The 13,020-nt window shown below is 37.8% G+C and overlaps 1 pseudogene; it reads left to right on the top strand.

Annotated features, from left to right (window-relative positions):
• The first annotated feature begins 9,733 nt into the window (after positions 1–9,733).
• Positions 9,734–11,546, top strand: LOC113727127 (protein HAIKU1-like; annotated as a pseudogene).
• The last annotated feature ends 1,474 nt before the right edge of the window (positions 11,547–13,020 follow it).

Raw genomic sequence — 13,020 nt, 5'->3', positions numbered from 1 at the left:
AATATAATAGTTTTCTTCCAGTTTTCATTTCGAAAAACATTTTGGATAAGCTAATGTGGCAAAATTTTGATTACTATACTGAGATAAAGGATAACATTGCTGTAATTTCATTAGAGTAGATTTTAATCAGTTAGTGGGATCAATGATCAAAGCATACTTGATCCACTAAACAAGTTGTTTGAATTGTTTGTGCTTTTGCCTTTTGGGATGGGCCATATCCGGGCTTCCTTGCTCGCATTGCTCTTGATTTTATATGAAGGAAAAAGAGCCAGAATGTGTGGAGCAGAGAAGGTGGTTTGCGTGACATGAGCTACGGCATGAGAAAAAATTTTTTTGTAGTTAATTTGCTCAATCACCTGCTATCGTTCAGGTCGATCTGGCATTTGTGGACAAATTAATATTCTGTAACCTAATAGAATTGTACAGATAATTGTGGTGCTTGGATATGTTTACATTATTGAGTGTGTAGAGTTAGATCTCCCTGTTAGCTAGCCTCTGCAGCTATTTCTATACCTGTTTAGCTTAATGGATGTTCTCAGCTTTTTGTATTTTATTCTTATCTTTAAATGTGTGTTTATGATGTAAAATGATACATGTTACTATATGCTTTCCTACCTAACTAAGGATTAAGCACATCAAATTAACTAACCAACCATTATCTATATCTATATACAATAGTAGAGGGAGAGAGGTGGTAGTTGGGATAAATAGTTTATATCATTTCTTTGAACTTGTAATTTTGTCCTTAAAAAATTAATTTTCACTCTAATCACTTAATCACATTTGCTAACATAATCTCTCATAACTCACATTTGCTAATGTTGTTGCTTTATGGTTGATCAAGTTCTTGCTTCATCGCAGTTATACCGTCAAAGCTTCCGTTCGTGACCTCAGTACGCCACTCTTGACTTCAAATTCTTTCTTGAGGAACTAGTAAAAATTACTGCACCATGGCCTAATTAATGATAAAAGAGGGCGTAAATCTCAGTTGCTTATTGTGGATGAAATTTGTACTGATTTATGTTCAATGTCAAATCATGGTTTCGGTGAATGTGTCACAAAAATTGGCATCCCTTGAGTGGTTGGTTTTGCATGATGGCATAGATGATCCAAAAAAGACAGAATTTTTGATGGCACTTGATGGAGCCAAGGAAAGACTTCACTTGTTTCAGGCAAACTTACTAGAAGAAGGATCCAATGATGCAATAGTTGATGGATGTGAAGGTGTTTTGCATACTGCATCTCCAGTTCAACTTTCAGTGAGCAATCCGCAGGTACATTTTAAATGATGATGAAATTTTGAATTTTCAAAATTTAAAATCTCGAATAACAATAGAACCATATCAAAGAAATTAAGGGAGAGTCTAAAAATCTCTAATTAGATGCAAGTGAGGCAAGAAATGGGATCCAATAGGGAATGGCGGTCTATCTTCCTCATGTGTGCCCAAAGAGTGAAAAGTTCCCTCTAAATGCTTGGTCATCGCTATTTATAAAACCATGCATGCATTTGAAAAAATGTCAATTGACATGCGTATCCACTACTATCAAACAAAATAGTGTATATATGCCATGCCACAATTAGAATTGAAATATGAATCAAATTACTTAATACTCCAATTGAGTTCATCTTGATAAAAGCTCGTTCAAGCTAAGTTCGATTCGAGTTTGATTCGTTAACTAAATAAACCAAACTTAAATAGTATTTTGTATTTAATAAACTTTCAAATTCGGTTCAAACTCAATTTAATTAGTAGAAAAGTGAAATTTTACATGTAAAATACTCAAATTACTCAAACTTGACTTGAGTTCGACTTAATAAAAATTCATTCAAGTTCAATTTGAAAAGTAAATAAGTAAAGTTTAAACATAATTTCAAATTCGTTAAAATAATCTAACAAACTTGGACACACCCTTAACCATACCAGCTACTTTATTTAGATTTGCACTTCATGCACCTCGATCAGTCCCCATTGAGCTCTCTCTGTGATTCCATTCCAAGGTCCTCGCAGTCTCATTGTTACCTCTTAGGATGGCAGAGAGCAAGGCTGAGTCAGGGTGTCGGGGCAAGGGTTATGTCAGTCTAGCAGATAGGAATACACATTGGTGGAACGGCATCGTTTAGGGGATTGGGGAAATTAATTGGTGGAACGGCACCGTTTAAGAGAATAGGGCAATTGCTAAGAAGAACGGCAACGTTTTGGCTAATTGTTTAGTTAGTTGCGGTCGTTAGCTTGCAACTATAAATGGGACCCACTTCTTGTAACAAATGAAGAGTTTTACCGGAATTGATTTCATTTTTCTCTCTCTCTCTATTCTTCTCTCTCACTCTACTTCTCTCCTAGTTTTCCATTCTTTCTAATAAATCTACTAAATTCACCGATTCATTAGTTCAATCCGTGACAAATTGGCATCAGAGCTAGCGGAATCCTTGGACACAATCATGGCAGAAAGCACCAGATTCAAGACCTTGGAAGAACAAGTGCAGAAACAGGAGGCTAAGCTACAAGAAATCATGGAGAATCTTCAATCTTCGCAATCTTCGCAGCAGCAGCTCAGAGGAGAGATTCGTCAAGAACTCGAAGAAAGCAATAGGCGTATGGAAAGCTTGGTAACTGGAATGGAGCAGAATTTTGGCACATTTTTAGAACAAAAATTCAGCTCACTAATGCTGAATGTGACTGGTGCGAGGGAGAAATTGCCAGATGAAGAAGTCAGGGGAAGAACAGAACAAACACCACCGCTGTTACCGACTCCCCCTTCTCAATTCAAATTGTATCCAAAAGCAGAAGTTACGAGAGCTCTCAGGCAAGTAGGTAAAGTTCAAGTGCCAAATCCCCCAAAAATTGATTTACAATTGTTTTCAGGAGAGAATCCGAGAGATTGGTCGAGAAAATATAACAAGTATTTCAATAACTATCAAGTTCCGAATGAGCAGAAAGTAGCTATCGTAGAGATGTATCTTGATGGAAAGGCAGACAGGTGGTTCCAAGGGATGAGGATTGAGAAGCCTAGGCTAACCTGGAAAGAGTTTGGGGAGATTTTGTGTAAAAGATTCAATGATAATGGCTATAAAGACATAATTGAGGAATTCAACAAACTACAACAGGAAGGAAGTGTGGAAGAATACCAGGAGAGGTTTGAAGAATTAAAACCACTAATGTTGGCCAAGAACAAAAACCTTGATGAGAGCTACTTTACCTCCAGTTTCATCAGTGGCCTAAAAGAAGAAATTAAGCCTATGGTGAAGATGTTGAGGCCTGCTACACTGTCAGAGGCCTTTGAGATCTCTCTGTGGCAAGAACGCAACATTAAAGTCCAGTTCAGAGGAGTTAGAGAGGGCCACAGAAATGCTGCAGAAAGTAAGTTTGCCATGACCAAAGGCACTACTCCTACAACAGCCAACACCAACACATACAAGATACCTTCAACTGGTAATTTCAGAAACACCAAATTTAAGAACTTGCAAACTGACCATCAGGATCCTAAGAGGATTTCATCTCAAGAAATTCAGTACAGGAGAAACCACGGTTTGTGCTTTAAGTGCGGGGACAAGTATGGACCTGGACACCAATGTAAGTTAGGACACTTAAACTTTCTGATTGGTGAAGAAGAGGAGGACTCAATGTTCGAAGATGCACTGGGGGAACAAGATGACCAAACTGGAAATCTTGGCCAAGTGATGGAAATGTCCCTTCATGCATTGTCTGAGGCCTTAAAAAGAAAAACTATCACACTAACAGGGAAGCTGGATGGGGAAGAGGTGTTGATCCTAGTGGATACTAGCAGTTCAGACAGCTATATCAACAGTGAATTAGTCATTGGCATGGATATCAAGTACCAAATGGTCTCAAATCCTTTTTCTGTGATCATGGGAAATGGCACTTGTGTTACTAGTAATGCAATCTGTCCAAGTGTAATGTGGGAAGTCAATCAGTACAAGTTCAAGTTTGATCTTAAAGTAATGGAATTGGGAGGATGGGATATTATATTGGGAGTGGATTGGATGGTGCACTTCAGTCCAATCACATTTGATTTCCATCAATTAAGAATTTCTCTGTTCAACCAAGGACAAACAGTACACCTACAAGGACAAGCTGAGAACTGTGATCTGGACCTGATCAGAGGGAAGGACTTGAGGTATTTTATTGAGTATAAGAAACAGGTGTGTGTAGCCATGGAATGGAAGCAAAATAAGGATGGAAATGAGCATACCATACCCAGAGAAGTGGAGGATGTCCTCAGTGAATATGCTGATGTCTTCAAGACACCTGATTCTTTACCTCCAAGAAGGAGCATTGACCATGAGATTACTCTAAAACCAGGCTCTCAACCAGTCAAGCTCAAGCCATACCGTTACCCTCACTCTCAAAAAGGAGAAATAGAAAGACAGGTTACAGAAATGTTGGGGAACGGAATAGTTATACACAACACCAGTCCATTTGCATCTCCAGTGCTGCTAGTCAAAAAGAAAGAAGGCACTTGGAGATTCTGTGTGGACTATAGGAAATTGAATGAGATGACTGTTAAAGATAAATATCCAATACCAAATGTAGAAGAACTACTAGATGAGTTGGCAGGAGCTGTGTTCAAGTCAAAGCTGGATCTTACATCAGGTTATCACCAGATTCGAGTCAAAACTCAGGATACTCACAAGACAACATTTCAAACTCATTGTGGCCATTATGAGTTCCTGGTGATGCCATTTGGCCTTATCAATGCACCAGCCACCTTTCAATCTCTGATGAACCCGGTATTTCAACCATATTTGAGGAAATTCGTTTTGGTATTTTTTGATGATATATTGGTCTACAGTCCTACATTAGAGTCACATGTTCAGCATCTGAAAATAGTGCTTGATACTCTGAGACAGAACCAACTGTATGCAAAAAAATCTAAATGCTCTTTTGCTCAGAAAACAGTAGACTATTTGGGGCATACTATTTCTGAGAAGGGTGTTAGTATGGATCAATCTAAGATTGACTGTATGTTGCAATGGCCTATACCACAAACTGTGAAGGAATTGAGGAGCTTTTTGGGATTGACAGGGTACTATAGGAGGTTCATACAATATTATGGACAAATATGTAAACCTTTGACTGAACTTTTGAAGAAAGATAGCTTCACATGGAGTGAAGGTGCTCAGAGCTCTTTTGAGAAATTAAAGGAACTAATGGTCACGGCACCAGTCCTTAAACTGCCAGATTTTAGTAGACCTTTCATCATTGAGACTGATGCTAGTGGTAAGGGTCTAGGGGCTGTGTTAATGCAAGAAGGCCATCCTATTGCATTTCTGAGCAAGGCACTCTCCCCCAAGAACCTGGGACTATCTATGTATGAGAAGGAACTCCTTGCTCTAGCAATGGCTGTCACTAAGTGGAAGTATTATCTGGTAGGACATCACTTCATCATCAGGACGGATCACTAGTCTCTAAAGTATCTACTGGACCAGAAACTCAATACTGCTCTACAACACAAGTGGCTGACCAAATTACTGGGATTCGACTATGAAATCCAATACAAGAAGGGTGCTGAGAATCTGGTTGCTGATGCACTCTCAAGAAGACAAGGGAAGGACATCTCAGTGGATAGCAATACTAGTTTCTGTCTGGCTCTATCTGCTGTTAAACCAGGCTGGATGGAGGAACTGATAAAGAGTTATGAAGGGGACCCTCAATGCCAAGAGATTATGTCCCAGTTACTGTTAGACTCTACATCTCAACCATCCTATACACTGACAGAAGGAGTACTCAGATACCAGGGGATGCTGTACGTAGGGACAGGAAATGACATCGGGAGCAAACTGGTCTCAGCTCTACATGACTCTGCAATGGGGGGACATTCTAGACAGAAAAGTTGCTGGCATAGGATTAAATCCTTGTTTTACTGGCCTGAGCTCAAGAAGGATGTTATTGCCTATGTACGAGAGTGTGATGTGGGCCAAAGAAACAAATCTGAACATCTTCCATATCCTGGTCTACTTCAGCCATTCCAATCCCTCAACAAGATTGGTCCCACATTTCTATGGACTTTATTGAGAAACTTCCTAAGTCTCAGGGCTATGATACCATACTGGTTGTAATAGACAGGTTCACTAAGTTTGGACATTTCCTGCTGTTAACACATCCTTTCTCAGCTAGGCAGGTTGCACAAGTGTTCCTAGATAATGTTTTCAGGTTGCATGGATTGCCAGAATCGATTATTACTGACAGGGATAGAGTGTTCACCAGTTGTTTCTGGAAGGAACTGTTCAAGTTAATGGGAATTCAGCTCAAATATTCTTCTTCCTACCACCCTCAGACAGATGGCCAGAGTGAGAGGCTCAATCAGTGTCTAGAATCCTATCTGAGGTGCATGACTTGTGAGTTTCCATCTCAGTGGAGCAAGTGGATACCGACTGCAGAATGGTGGTACAATTCTGCATACCACACCAGCTTGGAGCTTTCCCCATTCGAAGCCTTGTTTGGCTATAAACCAACACCCCTCCCTTTAGGACCATATCAGGACTCAGTGATACCTGCTGCAACTCAGACATTACAGGAAAGGGCCAAAATCACCAATAGCATCAAGGAACACTTATCCAAGGCTCAAAATAGGATGAAATATTTTGTTGATAAACATAGGATGGAGCGAGAATTTGTAGTAGGGGACTGGGTATTCTTAAAATTGCAACCTTATAGGCAACAGTCTATATCTGTGAGGAAGTGCTTGAAGCTTTCTGCCAAGTACTATGGTCCCTTCCAGATTGAAGAGAGGATTGGACAGGTAGCTTATAGACTAAAACTCCCTGCAGGGGCCAGAGTGCATCCGGTCTTCCATGTATCCTTACTTAAGAAGAAGGTAGGTCCTCTCCAACAACTGTCTACAACATTACCAGAATGGGACGAGCATGATCTGTGCCCCCTTAAACTAGATATGATCCTGAAGCGTAGGGCAATCTTACGTGATGGACAGCCTGTGGTACAACTCCTGATTAAATGGAATCACCTCAGTTTTGATGAAGCATCCTGGGAAGATAAAGCCTTCATCGAGCAACAATTTCCAGATTTTTACAGACTTGAGGACAAGTCAGATCGCAAGGGGAAGGGATTGTCAGTCTAGCAGATAGGAATACACATTATTGGAACGGCACCATTTAGGGGATTGGGGAAATTAATTGGTGGAACGGCACCGTTTAAGAGAATAGGGCAATTGCTAAGAAGAACGGCAATGTTTTGGCTAATTGTTTAGTTAGTTGCGGTCGTTAGCTTGCAACTATAAATGGGACCCACTTCTTGTAACAAATGAAGAGTTTTACCGGAATTGATTTCATTTTTCTCTCTCTCTCTCTATTCTTCTCTCTCACTCTACTTCTCTCCCAGTTTTCCATTCTTTCTAATAAATCTACTAAATTCACCGATTCATTAGTTCAATCCGTGACAGGTGATTCCTTAATTGACCTACCCAAGGTTCTCTATCTCTTCTAAGGGAAGGTAAACCCGTTTCCCAATAAATGCAACAGATAAATAAGTATGGAACCACTAGGGTGGCCTAGTGGCCAGGCAGGAAAGGGGTTATTAGAATCTTTCTCACCGTTACGTTCAAAGCTCAAATCTTGTGTCTAGCAGTTGAGGATGAAAAAGGTATGAAAAGAGGTGAGAGAGTAAAGAAACAAGAAAGTATGGATCCTTCCTTTAATTCATACTAAAATCAAGAGGCCGTTTGGATTGCTATTTTTAGAAATTTTTGAAAAAAAATTAAATAAATGTAATATAACGATTTGGTATATATGAGTTGAAAAGATAATTAAAAAAAATATCTAAACAAGGCTCAAGTTTGGATTGCAATCTTGACCAAATCCAATACCAGTTTCAAATTGGGCCAGGTATTTAAATGGGCTCTCAATAGATTGGAGCACAAATTAGGTATCAACTTTAAGAGAGCAAAAACGTCAAAAAAGTCACCTAGGTGACCCATTTATTTGAGTCGATCCTACAATTTTTTTCCCCTAGCTAACCCATTCATTTGAGCCGATCCAACAACTTTTTTTATTTTTAGTATAATTGGGAGGTCTCGAATGCAGAGCATCTCACTTACACTCCCTCCTCTGATACCATCCAATTCATCCCCTCCCCCCTCCTTCCAATCCTAAAACCTATTTAATCAATATGATCCCTTCATCGGATCGAGAGTAGCAAACAAAAAACAAGTAAATCTTGCCAATAGTTAGGGGGTGTTTGGTAAGTGGGTTTCAACGCCTATTATGGGTTTTAAATTCAATTATACCTATACATGATATTTGCACAGGGTCAATGGGAATAAATGAATGGGAATGATAAGCCTCTTCAATGGATTTTTTGATTAACCATCTCTCACTAGGGAATCATCTTAACTACCCATCTTATTCTCCTTAAATTTAAAAATACCCATCTTATTCTCCTTGTCAAATGAAGACGTTGAAATAGATTGTAAGTTGTTTTTGGATTGGCAAAATGTGTCGGGTCATCTGGGGATTTAAAATCTTTAACTGACTTTTGCCCCTTTAAAGTCCATATGTTGTTAGGTTCCGTGATGCTTTCCAACAAAAATGTGGTCTCAACTAGAGATTGCGACCAAACAAGTAATTTTCAAATTTTTGAGAGACTTGAATGTCAAACTGCAAAATGTGAGAGGACATTTCTTGCAATTTTCCCTCGGCACTCAGATCGTAATAAAGTACTTCGACCAAATTTTGATGACTTTGCTGAAATCATAGAACAGATTGCTGTCAATTCTGATGGACCCAGATCAATCAATAAAATAGACCCACAAGAAAATTCTCAGGAGAAATTGGTAACGAGGCAAATGAACAACTCTTATTACTCAAAAACAGAGGCTACACTAATTTATAACAGAAAATGACCTTTTTGGTCTCTTATATTTAGGGTGTTGGTCAATTTTTGGTCTCTTATTAGACCCCCATTTTTATGAAATAAAGTTAATGTAGGATCTCTAATGGAATATTAGAAAATTCAAACAAGATTAGTCACGTACATGACACATTAGACATTACCATTTTATAACTCTATTATCTCTGAAACAATATCCAATTTAATCCATTATAAGTATCATCACCTACTCATTTATACCATAACTCCATAAAATAAAGTCAATGTACAACTTTTAATAGAAGATTGGAAAAATGGCATTTAGTCCCTAATGTTTGGCTTGTGTGCTTAATTGATCCCTAATGGTTTGACCAAAACAAATTGGTACTAGTCAAAATTTTCAAATTTTAGGCACACTTAAAACAATGGGAAAAATGCACTTTTCATCCTCAAAGTTTGGGTTGTTGACCAATTTCATCCTTAAAGTTTCACCCAAAACACATTTCATCCTCAAAGTTACGTAATTTTGGCCAATTAAGAACAATTGACGGGAATTAGCAAATTTATCGTTAGAACCAACTGTAAACCCAACAAAAGATGGAGCCACATTCCCAACCTTGATCACAAATTGGGCAATCCAACGAATGATTCATCAGCAAAAATTCCATAACTCCTCGTGCCTTCTTGGCAAGAGGTGTGTCTGTCTTAATCTTCATCCCTGTAAAAACATCATCAAAATCAATACACAAAAGTTTTGAGTTTTACTTTGGTTTGAGCATCAGGTGGTGTTTTGATGCTTAAGATGGTAATTGTTGGATTCACTAGCTGAAGAAGAAAAGAAATTTGAGCTTGCACTATTTTGAATTTGTTGGTCGGTTCGAGGTGTTGCTATGGATAATACCAATAGGCAGATGAATCGGCATACGAATCATTTGGGTGTGAACAAGATAGGGAAGAACATAAAGAAGAGTCTAATGCACCAACCCAATTTTACTAATACTGCTAGGGATGGCAATGGGGGCGGGTGACCGCGGGCAGCCGCCCCGCGAGGGGCTAATAGGGAGGGGGTTGGGGTGGGGTCAGGGGGAATTTTTTCCCCCCGCTTAGAAACGGGGCGGGGGGGCGAGGGGGTAGGAGAGTGTACCCCCGCCCCGCCACCCGCTTTAAAAAAATAAATATATAAAATATATATAGGTATATAATTATATATATAATATATAATTTAATTAGTTACAAAGTTATGATAATGATATTATTAGTTATATGTATTATATGATGTCTATTAGTATATATAATATAATTGATATTATTAATTATACTAATAATTATATATGTGTACTAATACAAATTATTAATTGGTTATACTAAATTTATTAATACATTTATACTAAATCCCTAATTATACTTAATACAATAATATTTTTTTCTTAAAAAAAGCACAAGTACAATAATGAATTAGTGATTGTATTTGTATCAAAAGTGAAAACTTGACTACTTTAGTTATATTTATTTCATCATGTTGGATTGTATTCAAATAATTTTTGTTTGATTGTTTTTATAAGTTTCAATTGTAAAATGACAATTAATAATAATTTGATGATGTGTTGATATTTTACTACTTGATTATTTGCTAAAATTTAACCATAATAAAATTATATAACAAATTTTTATTAGCCCCGCGGGGGAAACGGGGCGGGGCGGGGCGAGCGGGGACAACCCCGCCCCATTGCCATCCCTAAATACTGCCAAGCAGCAACCTCAGCGTTAGGTGTATAATATTAATAAAAATGATTTTCGGAACATAGTGCAACAGTTAACTGGTTCACTTTCGCATAATCAAGAACCACCTGCTCCTAGGCCTCCCCAAAATCCCCCCAAACCTGTAAGTATGTGGTTGCAGAAGATTCGGCCACCGCCCTTGACACCAATAAATCGAACTCCTATGGCAATGCAGCCTCCTGTACCAGTGCCAGCTCCCGCACAGCCTCCAGCCAGTGTTCCATACAACAACAACTTCACAAGACCTCCTCTCCCCTAGTATGGCCAACCATCACCAACTATGTTGCCACCTTTCTCTCCTGGTGATGCTTGGCCAAACACAGCTGAGTCTCCTATATCAGCTTACATGCGATACCTTCAAAATTCAATCATAGATTCAGGGCCAAGGCAACCTTTTCCCCAGTCAATACCTCAAGGTCCTGGTCCAAATCAAGCTCAGCCATCTGCTTCTGGTTTACTTCCTAATCCGCATATGCCACCTCTCTCATCTCCAAGAATGAACATGCCTCCACCACTTCCATCTCCTCGGATGAACAGTCCTCCTCCTTTTCCATCTCCTAGGATGAATGGTCCTCCACCCTCTCTTCCTTCACCCCGAACAAACGGTCCACCTCTACTTTTGCCTTCCCCAACTTCTCAGTTTCTTTTGCCATCGCCAACTGGTTTCTTAAATTTGTTTTCTCCTAGATCACCGTATGCATTGCTTTCTCCTGGTTTTCAGCATCCTCCTCCAATGACTCCTAATTTCTCATTTTCTCCCATGGCTCAGTCAGGGATACTAGGCCCTGGGCCTCAAGTGCCTCCTTCTCCTAGTTATGGGTTTCCTTTGTCCCCATCTGGATTTTTCGTGATCCCAAGTCCAAGATGGAGGGATCAATAACATAGGAAAGAGAGCTACTGACTTTTCTAGGGTTCTGCATAGGTTTTGCCATGACCTTGGTGACTGACCCCTTTGTATTTTAGCGTCTGCTGTGAAACGTGTCTCCATTCGGTTTTCTCCATTCGGTTTTACCCATTTTTTGTTGGGTTTTACAGTTGGTTCTAACAATAAATTTGCCAATTCCCGTCAATTGTCCTTAATTGGCCAAAATTACGTAACTTTGAGGATGAAATGTGTTTTGGATGAAACTTTAAGGATGAAAATGATCAACAACCCAAACTTTGAGGATCAACATCTTCGAGTTTGCATTTTTGGTCCCCAAAGTTTCGAATTCGGATCATTATAGTCTCTTAAATTTTAAACAACAATATTGAGGATTTTAGAATGAAAATTGTGTTAAAAATTCAAAGGATAATTAATTTTTTGTCGTTCTTTAATTCATTCCACTAATTTCTCATAGGCTTCTTCTCTTTTCCATAGCTAGTCTCAAACTTGGCAATATATGTTATTTTTCATTATTTAATAATTAATTAATAATGAGTTTTATCATTTTTTTGCTTGTATTGATCATTCAATAGTTAATTAAATATCCCTTTAAAAATATAAGGAATAAATACTCCATTAAAATTAGGTTGATTGTCCTTTTTTCTCCCATATTAAAAGGTTCTCATTTGAGTTTGAGATGAAGTTGATATTTTGTAAAATTATTTGAATCATTCAATAAAATTATCAAGATACACAATAGTAAAAAAAGCTAAAACTTTATTATTTGGAACATTGAATTTCAATAGGTAGAAATGACAAAAAATTATAAGCTCTATTTTTTCAAAAATTTCTAAAAAACACTTTATGTACTTATGTTCACTATTTTTTATAATCACAATTACTAAACGCAACCGTTTGAAGATATTTTTTCTACTCATGCAAGAATTTGTGTAGCGGTAATTAATGACATTATGTATTAAAACTATAACTTTTTCTCCTTTTCTTTTACTAATTTTTATTTATATGTCATATGCATATTGTTATCAAATTGTAACTTACACAATTAATGAAGAGATACTCTTTAGGTTAAACAGCGATATTGTGCCGATATAAAAGTGTTTTTGGAAAATTTATAGAGATTTAGGAGCACATATATCATATATTTAATTAATTAATATTTTGTGATATTAAAATGCTAATTATAACGACTTAAAATATAAGAGTCCATATTGATCGAAACTTAAAACATTAGGGACCAAAAATAAATCATCAAAGCTTTTGACAAGCAGCAATTTGATTTTGATTGTTAGTCACTTTTAAATTTCTGCAAAGTGTCCTGATGTGTCTAAAATAAAACTTTGGGGACTAAATTTGTTTTGGTTAAAACATTAAGGAATAATTTGACATATAGGCCAAACATCAGAAATTAAAACTGTATCTCTTTCATGAAAGATTTGAGAATGCTAATGAGTCGGTCTTGTGTATGGCAAACGTATTGTTAAGACTAAAGGAGCAGAATAAAAAAATTTCCAC

The sequence above is a fragment of the Coffea arabica genome, chromosome 2c, assembly GCF_036785885.1.
Source record: "Coffea arabica cultivar ET-39 chromosome 2c, Coffea Arabica ET-39 HiFi, whole genome shotgun sequence".
In the NCBI taxonomy this organism is placed as follows: Eukaryota; Viridiplantae; Streptophyta; class Magnoliopsida; order Gentianales; family Rubiaceae; genus Coffea; species Coffea arabica.
This window is presented reverse-complemented; position numbering and strand designations above follow the sequence as displayed.